The sequence below is a fragment of the Entelurus aequoreus genome, linkage group LG03 (genome assembly GCF_033978785.1).
Source record: "Entelurus aequoreus isolate RoL-2023_Sb linkage group LG03, RoL_Eaeq_v1.1, whole genome shotgun sequence".
In the NCBI taxonomy this organism is placed as follows: Eukaryota; Metazoa; Chordata; class Actinopteri; order Syngnathiformes; family Syngnathidae; genus Entelurus; species Entelurus aequoreus.
In genome coordinates, this window is record NC_084733.1 from 40,845,073 (window position 1) to 40,863,732 (window position 18,660).

General features: G+C 44.4%; 1 long non-coding RNA gene across 1 annotated transcript; it reads right to left on the minus strand.

Annotated features, from left to right (window-relative positions):
• Window positions 1–7,464: 7,464 nt before the first annotated feature.
• Window positions 7,465–8,025, minus strand: LOC133645650 (uncharacterized). The gene is made up of 2 exons (XR_009825164.1): window positions 7,825–8,025; window positions 7,465–7,723 (listed from the first exon to the last, which is right to left on the minus strand). It is a non-coding gene; the product is annotated as an uncharacterized LOC133645650 (long non-coding RNA).
• Between the last annotated feature and the right edge of the window lie 10,635 nt (window positions 8,026–18,660).

Genomic DNA, 18,660 nt, shown 5'->3' on the forward strand with positions numbered 1-18,660 from the left:
TCAGCTGTGTTTCTGAGCGCGTTCACGTATGACTATCATCAGTAGATAATAATAATAATCACTCCACAACCCCTATTGACCTGTAGGAGTCAGGGCAGAGGAGCACAGAAAGTGAGAGTGGCGAGGCCTCTACTGGAAAGGTGAGTAGGAAAATAATGATACATATAAATAAATATTACATTTTTTTTTTTTTAAATGGCTTATCGATAAGCCATTTGTTTTATTTATTTCTGGGTGGATCATGTTGACTATTGGTCCTCCTGATTGACAATCATTCTGGAGGAATATACTGTACATATATATATATATATATATATATATATATATATATATATATATATATATATATATATATATATATATATATATATATATATATATATGTATAATTTGTTTATATAATAGATTGTATTTGTAATCTACTTTACAGTTGATTCCAAATCTCAAAGTGCTACAGAATTACAACCATTGGCGTTGTTAGGCCTATTTTGGCGTTGTAATAAAAAATAAAAAAAGGCTTATCGATAAGCCATTTGTTTTATTTTATATATATATATATACATGTCCTTACTTAACATCACCAGAATGATTGACAATTAGGAGGACCAATAGTCAACATGATCCACAACATCCTCTATTATACCTTTAAGTCTTTCATATACAGTATATATATATGACTTGACTTGACTTGACTTTATTTATTCATGCTTGCAGTGGAGCCAGGGCCCCACTGAAAAAACAGCTGAACTTTTCAATGAATATCAAACAAACAAAGATAAAAAAGATGAAAATAACAGACAGTATTTTATATTTAAAAAAAAATAAATAAAAAAAAACATTTTCAGGGCAACAGCAGCATGGAAACTATTAGCATTCTGGTATATGACTTTATTACTTATTAATTAGATAGTGTCATTATACAGTTTAATTGCAGTATGCAGGGTAGAATTTTTAAGTCTCTTTGTCTTGGCTTTGGGCTCAGGTTCAGCCAGCTTATGTTGGTTCCTCAATGTCCTGGCAGTGCGGCTGCCTCGTGTTGGAGGTAGCAGGTCATGCAGAGGGTGTTGCTCATCATGCATATCCCTGACCAGCTTCACTGCAGCCTCCTCTCTCCTGGTCTGGAGTGATGGTAGGGGTTGTGAGATGTTTCCAGCTCTCCTCGTAATGATTTTACAGGCATGTTTCTGGACTCGCTCTAGCTCTGCCTGTTGTTTTTTGGAGTAGCCCACTAAGAGCACTGAGCTATATTCCAGACACACACACACACATATATATATATATATATATATATATATATATATATGTATGAAAGACTTAATATATATATATATATATATATATATATATATATATATATATATATATATATATATATATATATATATATATATATATATATATATATATATATATGTATGAAAGACTTAATATATATATATATATATATATATATATATATATATATATATATATATATATATATATATATATATATATATATATATATATATATATATATATATATATATATATATATATATAAGAAAAACCCAGTGAAGTTTTGTGCTTGTCCACTAAGAGCACTGAGCTATATTCCAGACACACACATATATACATATATATATATATATATATATATATATATATATATATATATATATATATATATATATATATATATGTATGAAAGACTTAATATGTATATATATATATATATATATATATATAAGAAAAACCCAGTGAAGTTTTGTGCTTGTCCACTAAGAGCACTGAGCTATATTCCAGACACACACATATATACATATATATATATATATATATATATATATATATATATATATATATATATATGAAAGACTTAATATGTATATATATATATATATAAGAAAAACCCAGTGAAGTTTTGTGCTTGTGCGCTACGTTCGCTCGCATCCGTGCATCTCCTGGGGGCTAGCCCCCCATGTCCTTAAAAGCTAGTGACGCCCCTGAACAGGATAATGCATACATTTATCATTTGTTTTCAAAACGGTTACAAAAAGGTGGCACCCCATTTTTATGACTTGATGGGGTCCCTGGGATCCCATTTTGAAAATTCCTAGCGCCAACACTGATGGATTATTGGTGCGTGCAAAACAGCAGCAGGCGGCTGTGGTCTGCGGGCCGGTTCTAATACTAATCAAATATCATCACAGGGGCCATAGATAATTTACTCGCGGGCCAGTTTCGGGCCTTGACTTTGACACCCATGCTCTAGAGCAATCAGCCCGCCCACAATGAATGTGCTGCCGGGCACAAAATAGCTGCACTGCAGGCACACAATGGGTGGATAAAACGTTTATATGAGACAATGTTCATAAACTAAAGCATATTTTTATTTGCTTTATGTTGGTGATGCGGACTGATGGTGCTGCGGTTGGGCTGTTTTTTTAATGGTTTGTTTCTCTGATTCAGTCGTCCATGTGTTCTTCGCACTAACTTTCTCAGTTCCGGTGGTTGCAGGGAAGGAATGTGTTGATTTCTGACTGTATGCTGTGAAAAAATACAACTTCAACCAGTGGTGGAGAGGTTTGTAACTCAAATTATGCACCATACTTAGGGCATAACAAAAAGCCAAGAGACAGCTCGTACGTTTCCCGAAATACTCATAAGTTGAGGTACTGCTGTATTAGATTAATTTCCCTTCGTTTTCCCGTTTTGTAACTTCCATTCTTCCCCATTAACAACACAGTTTCTGGCCTTCTTGGGAAACATCAGCTTGACAATGACAATGCGGGGTCAGGGCTTGCTGCAGGCAGCTCCGCTAGTCCCATGTTACATGATTCAATCAAATAAATATCTTGCAAATGATTTTATTTTCCCGGGAAATGTCCCACGTTGTGAAACGCAAATACACTAGTACCTCAATTTACGAGCATAATTAATTCGATGATTGAGCTATTGACTCAAAACACTTGAATCTCAAATTAAAGTCTCAACATCGAAATTAATTGAAATCAAATTAATCGGGGATAGGCCCCCAAAATAGCACAATTTTAACGTGTAACTTGCCTTTCACAAAGAAAAACTAACTTTTAAATATTGGATAAAAACAATGTACTATTAACAACTACAGTTTTATCCAGTAATGTAATAATAATGAACAACATTTACCTTACCTTTAGAGTGTACTTCTATGGTGTATTTCCAGCTGCTTCTCTGTCAAACACAACATCAGCAGCTTTTACATATTTTCAAGGATGAACGTCTGCTATTTAGGTACTATTTTAACAATCTTGGCAGGTCTTAGACTCAATTTTCCTTCAGTATGGTACAGACTAGTAGTGATAAGCTCAAATTGCTTTGCCAAGCTTTGATGATTTATTTCTTTAATTCAATTAATTTATATAAATGCTAATACCAGTGAGTAAGACTGGATGTTTCGGGCGGATCTTACAGGGTTCACTGTGACATTTGCTTGCAACTTAAAGCATAACAATTAGCCGAGAGACAGCTCTTATGTCAAACATTCTTAGGTTGAGGTTCCACTGTATGTAAAATACAATACACAATCTTATGTCAAAACACTTATGTTCCAGCGCACTAAATATTGTTGTTGCAATTGAGGCGCAAGAACTGGTGTGAAGGGTCACCAGCAGTACTTTTTGCAGTTAAGACGCTACCATGCGAGGCAAAAATACTATGAACAACTTTCAGAAATGCCGCCAACTTTTCTAAGCCCAAGGCAAAATGGAAAAGTGCGCTATGGTTTGACAGATGCTCATTTTGAATTGTTTTTGGAAATCAACGGGCGTTACTTTCAGCAGCAGGCTAAAGAGGAAAAGTGCCATCTTATTACCAGCAGAGCATCAGTGATGATAACTTGCACATCTGGGAAGGTGCCATGAATGCTGAAAGGAACATACTTTAAAGAGGCTGCGTCGACAAATGCTGCAATCCAGATGATAAACTTTACAGGATGTCCACCGACGATACTGCAAGACAGGGAAATTGACCAACATTTTTGGGGAAATACATCACAGAAATTTTATGTTGAACCGCCATCATGCGTTATGTCAGCATATTGTGTGAGACTTCAGTTCAGCAATTATCAAAAAGATTAACAACCTACATTTTTGCTGGATTTTTGTATCCGTTTGTGATGCCAGCACAAAACTGTACAAGTGATGGCATATTATAATGAATGGCTTCTCAGTATAATAAGTCCGAAATCAACAATAACAATAATAAAGGAAGAAGGTAATTCACACTATATTATTTACATATTTAATATATAAATTATTATTGGGCGACTTGTCCAGGGTGTACCCCGCCTTCCGCCCAAATGCAGCTGAGATAGGCTCCAGCACCCCCCGCCACCCCAAAAGGGACAAGCGGTAGAAAATGGATGAATGGATTATTATTTTTTTTTTAAGTGTCTTGTTTGAGTGTTTAGGGCAGGTTTGTGTAAATTAGTTTTTTTTATTGGCCATTCTCACATTCTAATAAAGGGATTAATTCATTATTAATTATATATGATTAGATATTACACTAATTTGCTTTGTTACCTATTACACAATGCTGGGATGCCAATAAGTTCTTCAAATAGGTTAACATAGATTGACATACATTGGATCAGTTTTAGTATCTTTAATGCACAAAATGCATGAAAGTGCCCCCTGGCACACAGCCTTAAATGAATGTATATGTCAAATTAGCATAAGAAAAGACCCCAATATTTGTACACAAATGCAATTTTATTGTCAAAATATCATCAAAGAATATTTGTTTATATTTTACATGAATGCATGTCATTAATTTGCACAGAACTCGGCAAGGATTTGATCTAAAGTTCTTTCGGCTGTATTTGAGTGGCATTTGTCAGTGAGTACACCAGTCGGAGTGTCTTAATTTTTTGTGATTATTCACATGAGTTAACGCGTTGAAAATTGACAGCCCTAACATATACACAGACATATATATATATATACACATATATATATATACATATATATATATATATATGTATATATATATATATACACACATATATATATATATATATATATATATATACACACATATATATATATATATATATATATATATGCGTGTGTTTATATATATATACACACGCACACACACACACACACACACACACACACACACACACACACACACACATATATATATATATATATATATATATATATATATATATTTTTAGCACTTGGCAAGAATGAGGACTCAGTTGCAGACGGGAAACGTTTGACGCAGGCTTTTATTCTGCTGTTTTCTATGAACTCTCTTCAGACAGAGTGAATAAACAATTGGCTACAAACTCTATACTTGATATACTAGAATAAAAAGGAAACGTAGCACAGGGCGTAAAACAATAAACAGAAAATCACTCCAAAGGGAGGAAAAAAGACAATAGTCAAATTTACACTGATCTAATAACAAAAGCAACAACCTATGATAACCTACACAAAAGAAAAAGCGCTCACAAAGAGGAAGAGACAAAATGCTATAAACAGAAACTACTCTATAAAGAGTTAAGAAAATCTACAAATTAAAGCGCTCCAAGAGGAGGGGAAAAAAAGGCAGAACACTATGAAGTTAGCTCAAACAAAACTGACCAAAAACTTTAGCAAATCAAAATCACTCTTCTTCAGAGGGTACAGAGAAATCAAAGAATAAATCAAGGCAATACTCAACGACTTGGACGAGACTGTGGAAGACGGCTGGAGGTACACGACGAGACGAAACACTCTGGCACAGGACAGGAGGAGGACGAGACATTTATACACATGAGGGAGGGTGACACAGGTGGGCACAATCAGGCAATCAGGAGTGAAACAAGAGGAAGGGCATGTGATCTGAAATGAGAGGGAGAGTTAATATTTCAAAATAAAACAGGAAATGACAAGACAACATGAAACCAGACAAAACTTCACCCAGGTGTGACAGAATCCCCCCTTCTAGGGCCGATTCCTGACGGCCCAGACTGTTCAGGGTGGTCTCTATAGAAGTCCTTGATAAGAGTGGGGTCGACAATGTGACGGGACGGAACCCACTGCCTCTCTTCAGGTCCGTATCCTTCCCAATCAACCAGGAATTGTCTGCCCCGACCCCGGTTGCGTACTGCCAACAAGCGTTTCACCTTGTAGACTGGTCCACCGTCGATCACTTCGGGGGAGGGGACGTCGTGGCTGGGACCATGGTGCTTTCCTTTGCTGGTTTAACCTGACTAACGTGGAAGGTGGGGTGGACACGGAGGGATCGGGGCAGACGAAGTCGAACCGCTGCAGGTCCGACGAGCCTGATGATTGGAAACGGTCCTACAAAACGTGGTGCCAGTTTCTTGGATGAAACCTTGAGACATAGGTCCTCGGCTGATAACCAGACTCTCTGACCGGGCTGGTAGGCGGGCGCAGGCCGTCTCTTTCGGTCTGCCGCTCTCTTCATCCGATCTCCTTGTCTGGTTAATACTTGACGGGCGGCTGCCCAAATGCGACGACAACGTTGGACCATGGCATGGGCGGAGGGGACCGACACTTCCGACTCATTCTCTGGAAAGAGAGGGGGCTTGTACCCTAAGGCACAATGAAAGGGAGAAAGGCCGGTGGCTGATGTAGGTAGCGAAATGTGCGCATACTCTACCCAGACCAGGTGTTTGCTCCATGTGGAGGGGTTCTGGCAGACCACGCACCGGAGGCCGGTTTCTAGCTGCTGGTTAAGTCGTTCGGTCTGGCCGTTGGCTTCCGGATGATATCCTGATGTCAGGCTGGCCTTGGCTCCAATGAGTCGGCAGAACTCCCCCCAGAACCGTGATACAAACTGGGGCCCCCGGTCTGAAACAATGTCTTTGGGGAATCCATGAACTCTGAACACATTAGTCATCATAATCTCCGCCATCTCCTTGGCGGAAGGTAATTTAGGCATAGCGATGAATCTGACCATCTTGGAGAATCTGTCGACCACAGTGAGGACGGTGGTGTTACTTTGTGAGACCGGGAGCCCTGTAACGAAGTCCATCGCGATGTCTGACCACGGTCTGGAGGGGATAGGGAGCGGCTGGAGAAGTCCCATGCGAGACCTGGAAGACGTCTTGTTCCTGGCACAGACCGAACACGCCTCTACGTACTGCCGGATCTCCGTCTCCATGGCTGGCCACCAGAACCGCCGGGAGACTACAAACATAGTTCTTTTAACTCCCGGATGACATGAAAGCAGCGAGGTGTGGGCTCAATGAATCACCCGGGGACGCAGCTCAGTGGGGACAAACAATCGATTATGAGGACATCCCCTAGGTGGCCGGGCCACACCGTTAGCTTGCTTTACCTCAGTTTCTATTGGCCAAATTACCGCTCCTACCACACAGTTCAGTGGAAGGATGGTCTCAGGTTTCTTGGCCTCAAGCTCTTGGTCGAATAGTCGTGACTGTTATGTACGTGAGTGTTGGAAGGAGACGACACCACGAAGAGCTTAAGGTTACCAGGTTTATTGTAACCTTTGATGATTGTGTGGGATGTGTATGCTACTCTAAGTGTTGGTTGCAGGATTAAGTGTAGAATTAACCATGTAAATAATTCAAGAGGATGTTGTACATGCGTGATGGATGAAAAGTTTGTCTGACCAAGAGGGTAGGCACAAGGGAGATCCGGGGACAGGCAGGTGGTCGAAGGCAGGCGGCAAGCAACAATGTCCAAGTCCAAAACGAGTGATCGAGGATTGAGAGAGGCAACTGCAAGGAGAACAAGGGACATAAGTCAACAAGACAAAAAGGGGCAAAAGACAAAAGCAAGGCGAGGACAACGAGAGGGAAGCCAGAGACGTAATGCTTACTACAAGAGTTAACGACGTTCCGGCGTAGGTCCCAAGGAGTGACTGGTTCTTATGCTGTCCTCCTGATTACTGCCAGGTGTGCTGATGACTAACCGCCTGCAGCTGCGGCGAAGAGAGGGCGTGATGCAATCGGCGGGGGCGTGTCCTGACATGCTGCCAGACAGGGAGTGGGATCTTGCTGAGGGAAAATCTTGGGTTCGAATCCGCGCTGCAACAGTGACAGGGCATCTGGCTTGACGTTGCGGGACCCCGGCCTGTAGGAGAGTGAAAAGGCAAAGGGATTAAAGAAAAGCGCCCACCTGGCCTGACGAGAGTTGAGTCTCTTAGCCTTCTTGATATATTCTAGATTCCTGTGATCCGTCCAGACGATGAATGGGTGTTCGGCCCCCTCGAGCCAATGTCTCCATTCCTCCAAGGCGAGCTTCACCGCCAGCAACTCCCGATTGCCGACATCATAGTTTCTTTCAGCTTTGGACAGCCGCCGCGACAGAAAGGCACCGGGATGCATCTTCCCGTCCTGTTGAGAGCGTTGAGACAGGACCGCACCAACTCCTTCATTAGAAGCGTCTACCTCCACGACGAACTGGCGCTGCGGGTCCGGAATGGTGAGGATGGGTGCTGAGGTGAAGCGGTGCTTGAGCGTCTGGAAGGCCCTCTCTGCCTCTGGAGACCAGTGGAACCGCACCTGGGGAGAGGTAAGAGCATGGAGAGGAGCAGCTATTGCACTGAAGCTTCTGACAAACCGCTTGTAAAAGTTAGCAAAACCCAAGAATTGCTGAACCTTCTTGCGGTTGTCAGGTGTAGGCCAATTGGCCACAGCGCTAACTTTAGCCGGATCCATCTGCACTCTTCCAGGAGCTACAATGAAGCCCAGGAAGGAGACAGTGTCGGCATGAAAAACACTCTTTTCAGCTTTAACATACAAGTCATTGTCCAAGAGTCTCTTTAAAACCTGAGTTACATGGACTTGGTGAGTGTCACTGTCAGGTGAATAAATCAATATATCGTCAAGGTAGACGTACACAAAATGGTCCAGGAAGTCTCTTAGAACTTCATCGATCACTGCTTGGAACACGGCGGGGGCATTGGTGAGTCCGAAGGGCATGACCCTGTATATAGTGGCCGCTGGGTGTGTTGAATCCGGTCTTCCACTCGTCTCCCTCTCTTATTCGGACCAGATGGTAAGCGTTGCGTAGATCCAGTTTGGTGAATATTTTGGCCTGTTGGAGTTGGTCGAAGACAGAAGACATGAGGGGAAGAGGGTAGCGGTTCTTGGTGGTAATGTCATTGAGTGGGCTGTAATCAATACAGGGTCTTAACGACCCGTCTTTCTTCTTCACAAAGAAGAACCCTGCTCCTGCTGGCGATGATGACGGGCGAATCAAGCCAGCTTCCAGTGATGCCGAGATGTAATCGTTCATGGCAGCCCTTTCTGGACGAGAGACGGAGTACAGACGCCCCTTAGGAATAGTGGCACCGGGAAGCAGGTCAATGGCACAGTCGTACGATCGGTGGGGCGGAAGTGACAGGGCCTTTGTCTTGCTGAAGACTTGTCGCAGGTGGTGATAACAGGAGGGAACTGACTTCAGGTCTGGAAATTCTAAATCTGTGGTAGGATTGGCAGAAAAAAGATTAAACTCCTTGACACGTTGTTCCTGGACAGTAGAAAAAATACAGTTCTTGGTGCATTCCCTTCCCCATTCGCTGATCTCCCCTGTTTTCCAGTCAACACGTGGGTTATGCTGGTACAGCCATGGATGCTCCAAGATCAGAGAATGAGAGGGTGAAGTAATCAAGTATGGACTAATCATTTCCTGATGGCAGTCAATATTCATTTGGACAGGTTCACTGATGTGCGTGATGGTGAAAAGCTCCTTACCATTCAGAGACCTGACTCTAATGGGTTTAGCTAACAGTTGTGATTTGAGTCCTATTCTCCTGGCTAAACCCCAGTCCATCAGACTCTCATCTGCCCTAGAGTCTATAAACGCCTCTAGATCTGTGGTCATGTGATGAGTGATCGTGATCTTAGCGAGAGTGCGTGGCATCTGAGGTGCAGCCGGAACGTGACTCACCACCTGGACACCCTTGGCCGGTCATGAAACGACAGGATGACCGCCCTCTCCACAGTAAAAACATCTCCCCTCTATCAGCCGCTTGCGTCGCTCCTCTGGGGTCAGTCGGGCTCTTCCCAGTTGCATGGGCTCCTCTTCCCGATCAGTGAGGAGGTGAGGAAATAGCTCCGGGGATGAATGCTGAGTGGTCGACCCGCTAGGTACGAAAGGACGGGTGGTTCTTCCTGCATCAGCTGGTCCCCCACCACGCTGTCGTTTCAGCTGGGCTAGTCGGTTGTCCGTCCTGATGGCGAGTGCGATGAGGGCGTCTAGGTTGTCGGGTAGGTCCAGGGGAACGAGAAGATCCTGTATGGCGGTTCCGAGCCCCTTCAGAAACACGTCATAGAGGGCCATGTCGCCCCATCCGCTTTCTGCTGCTAGCGTGCGGAAGCGAATGGCGTAGTCGCACACGGAGCCGCTGCCCTGCTTTAACCTGCTTAGCTCTTGCGCATTTTCTCTGCTGGAGGACACTGGGTCAAAAGTCTTAGTTAGAGCAGCTTGAAAGTCTGTGAATGAGTGGCAGAGTGACGAGCTCCTCCCCCATTCGGCGGAAGCCCACGCCTTGGCTCTATCTGTAAGGTGTGAAATCATGAATGCGATCTGGGAGTGGTCCGTGGGAAACGCATGGGGCATCAGCTCGTAATGAATAGCACAGTCTATCAAAAATGTTTTGCACAACACGGGATCTCCAGCGTATGGCGCCGGAGGAGCCAGCTTGCATCCGGCTGTGGGAGGAGGTAAAGGCAGCTTGGGAGTTACAGTTGGCTTGGGAGGCTGGGACGCCGGATGCGGTCGAGCAAACTGCCTGAGTAGGTCTTGCAGCTGGGAGGAGAGGTGACCCATGTGCGCTGCCATCGCCGTCTGAAAATCCTCCTGTCGGGCGAGCCGTGAATCCTGGGCGTGCAGGATCTCCTTTAGTCGTTTGGCCTCTGCTGAGTCCATACTGGCCAGAGTGTAATGTTAGGACTTGGCAAGAATGAGGACTCAGTTGCAGATGGGAAACGTTTGACGCAGGCTTTTATTCTGCTGTTTTCTATGAACTCTCTTCGGACAGAGTGAATAAACAATTGGCTAAAAACTCTATACTTGATATACTAGAATAAAAAGGAAACGTAGCACAGGGCGTGAAACAATAAACAGAAAATCACTCCAAAGGGAGGAAAAAAGACAATGGTCAAATTTACACTGATCTAATAAGAAAAGCAACAACCTATGATAAGCTACACAAAAGAAAAAGCGCTCACAAGGAGGAAAAGACAAAATGCTATAAACAGAAACTACTCTATAAAGAGTTAAGAAAATCTACAAATTGAAGCGCTCCAAGAGGAGGGGAAAAAAAGGCAGAACACTATGAAGTTAGCTCAAACAAAACTGACCAAAAACTTTAGCAAATCAAAATCACTCTTCTTCAGAGGGTACAGAGAAATCAAAGAATAAATCAAGGCAATACTCAACGACTTGGACAAGACTGTGGAAGACGGCTGGAGGTACACGACAAGACGAAACACTCTGGCACAGGACAAGAGGAGGATGAGACATTTATACACATGAGGGAGGGTGACAGGTGGGCACAATCAGGCAATCAGGAGTGAAACAGGAGGAAGGGCAAGTGATCTGAAATGAGAGGGAGAGTTAACATTTCAAAATAAAACAGGAAATGACAAGACAACATGAAACCAGACAAAACTTCACCCAGGTGTGACATATATATATATATATATATATATATATATATATATATATATATATATATATATATATATATATATATATATATATATATATATATATATATATATATATATATATATATATATATATACACATGCCGTGAGCTCCTCTGCCTCTATCTGGCCATACGCAATTTCCGTTTGTTGCTTGAAGGCCGGCCTTTCACAGCTTTTGTGGACCACAAACCCCTCACTTTCGCGATGGCCAAGACGGCTGAACAGTGGTCGGCTCGGCAACAGAGGCACCTCTCCTACGTCTCAGAGTTCACAACGGACATCCAGCACCTTGCTTGTAAGAGCAATGTCGTTGCTGACTGCCTTTCCCGAGCCGTCACGGGCGCTGTCCATGTGGGGCTCAATTTTGCACTAATGGCAGTTGACCAAGCCAACGACCCGGACATCCGAGCTCTTAAGCCTGCAGCCACAGGGCTACGGTTGTCTGAGGTCCCATTTGAGGACACAGGAGTTACGCTCCTTTGTGATGTCGCTACCGGTCGGCCACGGCCCCTTGTGCTCGCCATTTGGAGGCGGCGCGTGTTCGACTCCATCCACGGCCTTTCCCACCCTGGGAAGAAACCTTCCCCTGCGGCTGGTAGCTGCAAAATTTGTCTGGCGTGGACTGAAAAAAGACGTTAGGGACTGGGCTTCCACATGCGTGGCATGGCAGCGCTCAAAAGTGCACTGCCACACGCGGGTTCCACTGGTACCATTTACGGTTCCGGAGCGCTGTTTTGACCATGTCAATGTGGACCTGGTCGGGCCTCTCCCATCCTCACTCACCTGTGGTCTTACACAAATAATACATGAACCCACGCATCGCAACGGTAATACAATAGATCTAGTGCTTGTCAGGGGTGTCACCACCTCTAAAGTTATGATACTTCCATATACTAAAGTAATGTCCGATCATTACCTTATAAAATTTGAAGTTTTGACTCATTGTCAACAAGCTAATAATAATAATAATAACTGCTATAGTGGCCGCAACATTAATGCTGCCACAACGATGACTCTTGCTGACCTACTGCCTTCGGTAATGGCACCATTCCCAAATTATGTCGGCTCTATTGATAACCTCACTAACAACTTTGACAATGCCCTGCGTGAAATTATTGATAGTATAGCACCGCTAAAGCAAAAATGGGCCCCTAAAAGGCGCACTCCATGGTTTACAGAAGAAATTAGAGCTAATAAATTATCATGTAGAAAGCTGGAACGCAAATGGCGCGCGACTAAACTTGAGGTTTTCCATCAAGCATGGAATGATAGTTTAATAACTTACAAACGCATGCTTACCTTAGCTAAAGCTGAATACTACTCCAATCTCATCCGCCTCAACAAAAACGATCCTAAATTTCTGTTTAGTACAGTAGCATCGCTAACCCAACAAGGGACTCCTCCCAGTAGCTCCACCCACTCGGCAGAGGACTTTATGAATTTCTTTAATAAGAAAATTGAACTCATTAAAAAGGAGATTAAAGACAACGCATCCCAGCTACAACTGTGTTCTATTAACACAAATACGACTTTATATACGACGGATACCGCCCTCCAAAATAGTCTCTCTATTTTTGATGAAATAACATTACAGGAATTATTACGGCGTGTAAGTGGGATAAAACAAACAACATGTTTACTTGACCCACTTCCTGGGAAACTTATCAAGGAACTGTTTGTATTATTAGGTCCATCAGTGTTAAAAATTATAAACTTATCACTTTCCTCCGGCACTGTTCACCTAGCATTCAAAAAAGCGGTTATTCATCCTCTACTCAAAAGACCTAACCTCGATCCTGACCTCATGGTAAACTACTGGCCGATGTCCCACCTTCCGTTTATTTCGAAAATTCTCAAAAAAATTGTTGCACAGCAGCTAAATGAACACTTAGTGACTAACAATCTCTGTGAACCTTTTCAATCCAGTTTCCGGGCAAATCACTCTACGGAAACAGCCCTCACAAAAGTGACTAATGATCTACTGCTAACGATGGATTCTGATGCGTCATCTATGTTGCTGCTTCTTGATCTTAGCGCCGCTTTCGATACAGTCGATCATAATATTTTATTAGAGCGTATCAAAACACGTGTTGGTATGTCAGACTTAGCATTGTCGTGGTTTAACTCTTATCTTACTGACAGGATGCAGTGCGTCTCCCATAACAATGTGACCTCGGACTATGTCAAGGTAACGTGCGGAGTCCCCCAGGGTTCGGTTCTTGGCCCTGCACTCTTTAGTATTTACATGCTGCCGCTGGGTGACATCATACGCAAATACGGTGTTAGCTTTCACTGTTATGCGGATGACACCCAACTCTACATGCCCCTAAAGCTGACCAACACGCCGGATTGTAGTCAGCTGGAGGCTTGTCTTAATGAAATTAAACAATGGATGTCCGCTAACTTTTTGCAACTCAACGCTAAGAAAACGGAAATGCTGATTATCGGTCCTGCTAGACACCGACATCTATTTAATAATACCACCTTAACATTTGACAACCAAACAATTACACAAGGCGACTCGGTAAAGAATTTGGGTATTATCTTCGACCCAACTCTCTCGTTTGAGTCACACATTAAGAGTGTTAGTAAAACGGCCTTCTTTCATCTCCGTAATATCGCTAAAATTAGTTCCATCTTGTCCACTAGCATGCGTTCGTTACGTCTCGTCTCGATTACTGTAACGTATTATTTTCGGGTCTCCCTATGTCTAGCATTAAAAGATTACAGTTGGTACAAAATGCGGCTGCTAGACTTTTGACAAAAACAAGAAAGTTTGATCATATTACGCCTATACTGGCTCACTTGCACTGGCTTCCTGTGCACCTAAGATGCGACTTTAAGGTTTTACTACTTACGTATAAAATACTACACAGTTTAGCTCCAGGCTATCTTGCCGATTGGATTGTACCATATGTCCCGACAAGAAATCTGCGATCAAAGAACTCCGGTTTATTAGTGATTCCCAGAGCCTAAAAAAAGTCTGCGGGCTATAGAGCGTTTTCTGTTTGGGCTCCAGTACTATGGAATGCCCTCCCGGTAACAGTTAGAGATGCTACCTCAGTAGAAGCATTTAAGTCTCATCTTAAAACTCATTTGTATACTCTAGCCTTTAAATAGACCCCTTTTTTAGACCAGTTGATCTGCCGTTTCTTTTCTTCTCTCCTCTGCTCCCCTCTTCCTTGGAGGGGGGGTTGCACAGGTCCGGTGGCCATGGATGAAGTGCTTGCTGTCCAGAGTCGGGACCCCAGGTGGACCACTAGCCTGTGCATCGGTTGGGGACATCTCTGCGCTGCTGACCCGTCTCCGCTCGGGACGGTTTCCTGCTGGCCCCACTATGGACTGGACTCTCGCTGATGTGTTGGATCCACTGTGGACTGGATTTTCACAATATTATGTCAGACCCACTCGACATCCATTGCTTTCGGTCTCCCCTAGAGGGGGGGGGGGGGGGGGGTTTACCCACATATGCGGTCCTCTCCAAGGTTTCTCATAGTCATTCACATCGACGTCCCACTGGGGTGAGTTTTTCCTTGCCCGTATGTGGGCTCTGTACCGAGGATGTCGTTGTGGCTTGTGCAGCCCTTTGAGACACTTGTGATTTAGGGCTATATAAATAAACATTGATTGATTGATTGATTGACCACACCTGTTAACTTGACTTTGTCCTCATTATTCACTGCTATTGTTCTATTGTGCACATAACAATGTTGTTCTCTTAATAGTATTGTTAATCTTCTGTCTATCCTTCCAGTCAGGGATTTATTTATTTTGTTTCTATCTGCATTTGAGCCAGATGCTATCACGTTAGCTCAGTAGCTAAAGAGCTTCGCCGATGTATTGTCGTGGAGATAAAAGTCACTGTGAATGTCCATTTCGCGTTCTCGACTCTCATTTTCAAGAGGATATAGTATCCGAGGTGGTTTAAAATACAAATCCGTGATCCACAATAGAAAAAGGAGAGAGTGTGGAATCCAATGAGCCAGCTTGTACCTAAGTTACAGTCAGAGCGAAAAAAGAAATGTTTTGCACTGCATTCTAGTCCGTCACTCTAACGTTCCTCATCCACGAATCTTTCATCCTCGCTCAAATTAATGGGGTTATCGTCGCTTTCTCGGTCCGAATCGCTCTAGCTGCGTTGAAAACAATAGGAAAATATGAGGAAGCGAACAACTGACTACGTCACGCTACTTCCGGTAGGGGCAAGGCTTTTTTTTTTATCGGAGACCAAAAGTTGAGAACTTTATCGTCGTTGTTCCAACTAAATCCTTTCAGCAAAAATATGGCAATATCGCGAAATGATCAAGTATGACACATAGAATAGATCTGCTATCCCCGTTTAAATAAAAACATTTCATTTCAGTAGGCCTTTAAGTGGCCGTCAGGAAATTCTCCCAAAAGTGGGGGTTTGTTGTTCCTGCCATTTTGGAGGGTTTGTGACGTAAGCGTTCATTTATTCTGGTTGTTGGAGGAATAAACGACGCACACGTTTTTGTGTGTCAAACGATACTTTAAGTTGTCTTGCTTTCACGCTACAAGCGCAACAATACTAGCATTTATTTAGACGGAAATGTCACAGAATATTTTACAAAACATCTTTGACAAAGCGTGATCGTATTGTAAGACATTTTTTCATTTTATTATGTATTTTGACCGGATGTAAAGCTTTTATTGTGAAGCCGGACGTTTGTTATTGGTTTGAGAAGGTGTCCTTATGGCGTGAAAGTCTCCGATAAAAAAGTGACTCTGGACTTCCTGCCCACCGTCTTTACTTTCTGCTGAGATTTCATGCCATCTCACTCAAACAGTCACAGTAGCAACCTACACTTTATGATATTAATGCGTTAAACTATTCCAAACACAGATTTTAAAGCTCGCCCAACCTTTTTGAATGCCAGCTTGGCAGCAGGCTGTTTGTTGCTCCAATCTGACGTCTCACTGCTATGGTGGATTAAAAAAAAGGATTTGTTTTATCGGGAGAACAACTTTGTGAACGACTCTTCCTTGTCGTTGGGTTCTTTCTTGGACCAATATCACAACGTGACACTTTTCAGCGGAGGATTTACAAATATCTTTTATTTTTCTCGTGGAGCACATAAATGGTTTCTCTTGCTCTCAGTCTCTGGTGCTTTTTATCAGTCTCTCTTTCTGTGCTTTTCAGCAGTCCGTGTGTCGTGCGTCCACTGCCCGTCAGACCCCCACTCATGCTCTCCGACGCTGCTAATAAAGAGACAGGTGATTAGATAACTCGTTCCAGCTGAGATATCCACTCACCTGTCATCCGCTTCACAACCGGCTCCTGCACATGCTCCGCCCGCAGGCGACGCGTGGACCACGCCCCTTCCACATGCCTCCACCGCTAGTCTCAGGCCGGGCAGCCGTCCGGCCGCGCCAAACCCCCGCCCCCAGAGGGCCGCGAGAGGAAGTCGGCCACGGCCATCTGCGTCCCCGGCCTGTGGACCACCTGGAAGTTGTAGGGTTGCAACGCGAGGTACCACCGGGTGATCCTCGCGTTGGCATCCTTCATGCGGTGGAGCCATTGGAGCGGTTTGTGGTCCGAGCAGAGGCTGAAGGCGCGCCCCAACAGGTAGTATCGAAGGGCCCCGACCGCCCACCGGATGGCGAGGCACTCCCTCTCTACCGTGCTGTACCTCGCCTCCCGGTCCGAGAGTTTTCTGCTAATGTACAGGACGGGGCGGTCGACGCCCCCCACCCGCTGGGACAGCACCGCCCCCAGGCCCCTACCCGACGCGTCCGCCTGCAGACAGAAGGGGATGGCAAAGTTAGGCATGCTCAGTACCGGCTCCTCGCAGAGGGCTTTCTTCACCATCTCAAACACCTGCTGGCACTGCTCCGTCCACTGGACCAGATCTGGAGCACCCTTTCGGGTGAGGTCAGTCAGTGGGCTGGTCAGGTCCGCAAACCGGGGAATGAATCGACGGTAGTAGCCCGCCAGCCCCAAAAACTGCCTCACCTCTTTTTTTGTCTTGGGGGGTGGACAGGCTGTGATAGCCGCCGTCTTGTCCATCTGCGGCCGTACCCGCGTGACAAGTGCCCCACCGTGTGGAGTTTTGCTCGCATGTCCATGACGTACTGGATTTCATTTTTGCTGGAGCTTGGACCTTCCTCCCAGCTTTCCTTAATTACATCCAGTACTCCGCGCGGCCTCCGGCCGTACAATAACTCGAAAGGCGTAAAACCGATTGAGGCCTGGGGTACCTCCCGCATCGCAAACATTAGGGGCTCCAGCCATTTATCCCAATTTGGTTTGTCCTTGTGCGTGAACTTACGGATCATGGTTTTCAGCATCTTGTTTAACCGCTCCACCAGCCCGTCTGTTTGTGGGTGGTATACACTGGTGCGGATCGCTTTAATTCGCAGTAATCCGTATAGTTCCTTTATTGTGCGCGACATAAAGGACGTGCCCTGGTCAGTCAGAATCTCTTTCGGGATTCCGACTCGGGAGATGACCTAAAACAGCGCTTGCGCCACGCTCTTGGCGGAGATAAAGCGCAGGGGCACTGCTTCGGGGTAGCGCGTTGCGTAATCCACCAGGACTAACACAAAGCAATATCCCCGTGTGCTCGGGTGAAATGGTCCGATGAGGTCCATTCCAATTCTCTCGAATGGGACCTCCATAAGCGGCAATGGGCGCAAGGGCGCCTTCGGGATGGCCGCTGGATTCACCAGCTGGCAGTCCGGGCAGGCTGCGCACCAGCGGCGCACGTCTGCCCGGATGCCCGGCCAATAGAATCGGACCATGACCCGATTGAGTGTCTTATCGTAGCCCATGTGGCCAGCCATAGGGTTAAAATGCGCCGCCTGGAAAATCATTTCCCGGCGGTGTTTTGGCACCAACAACTGGGTGGATTCCTCTCCCGTTTGAGTGTCACGGCTCACTCTGTATAACCTATCTCTAATAATAAAAGTGGGGGTATACCCGCGCCTTCCCCGGGCGCACCAGTTGACCGTCGATGTAATTCACCTGGTCCCAG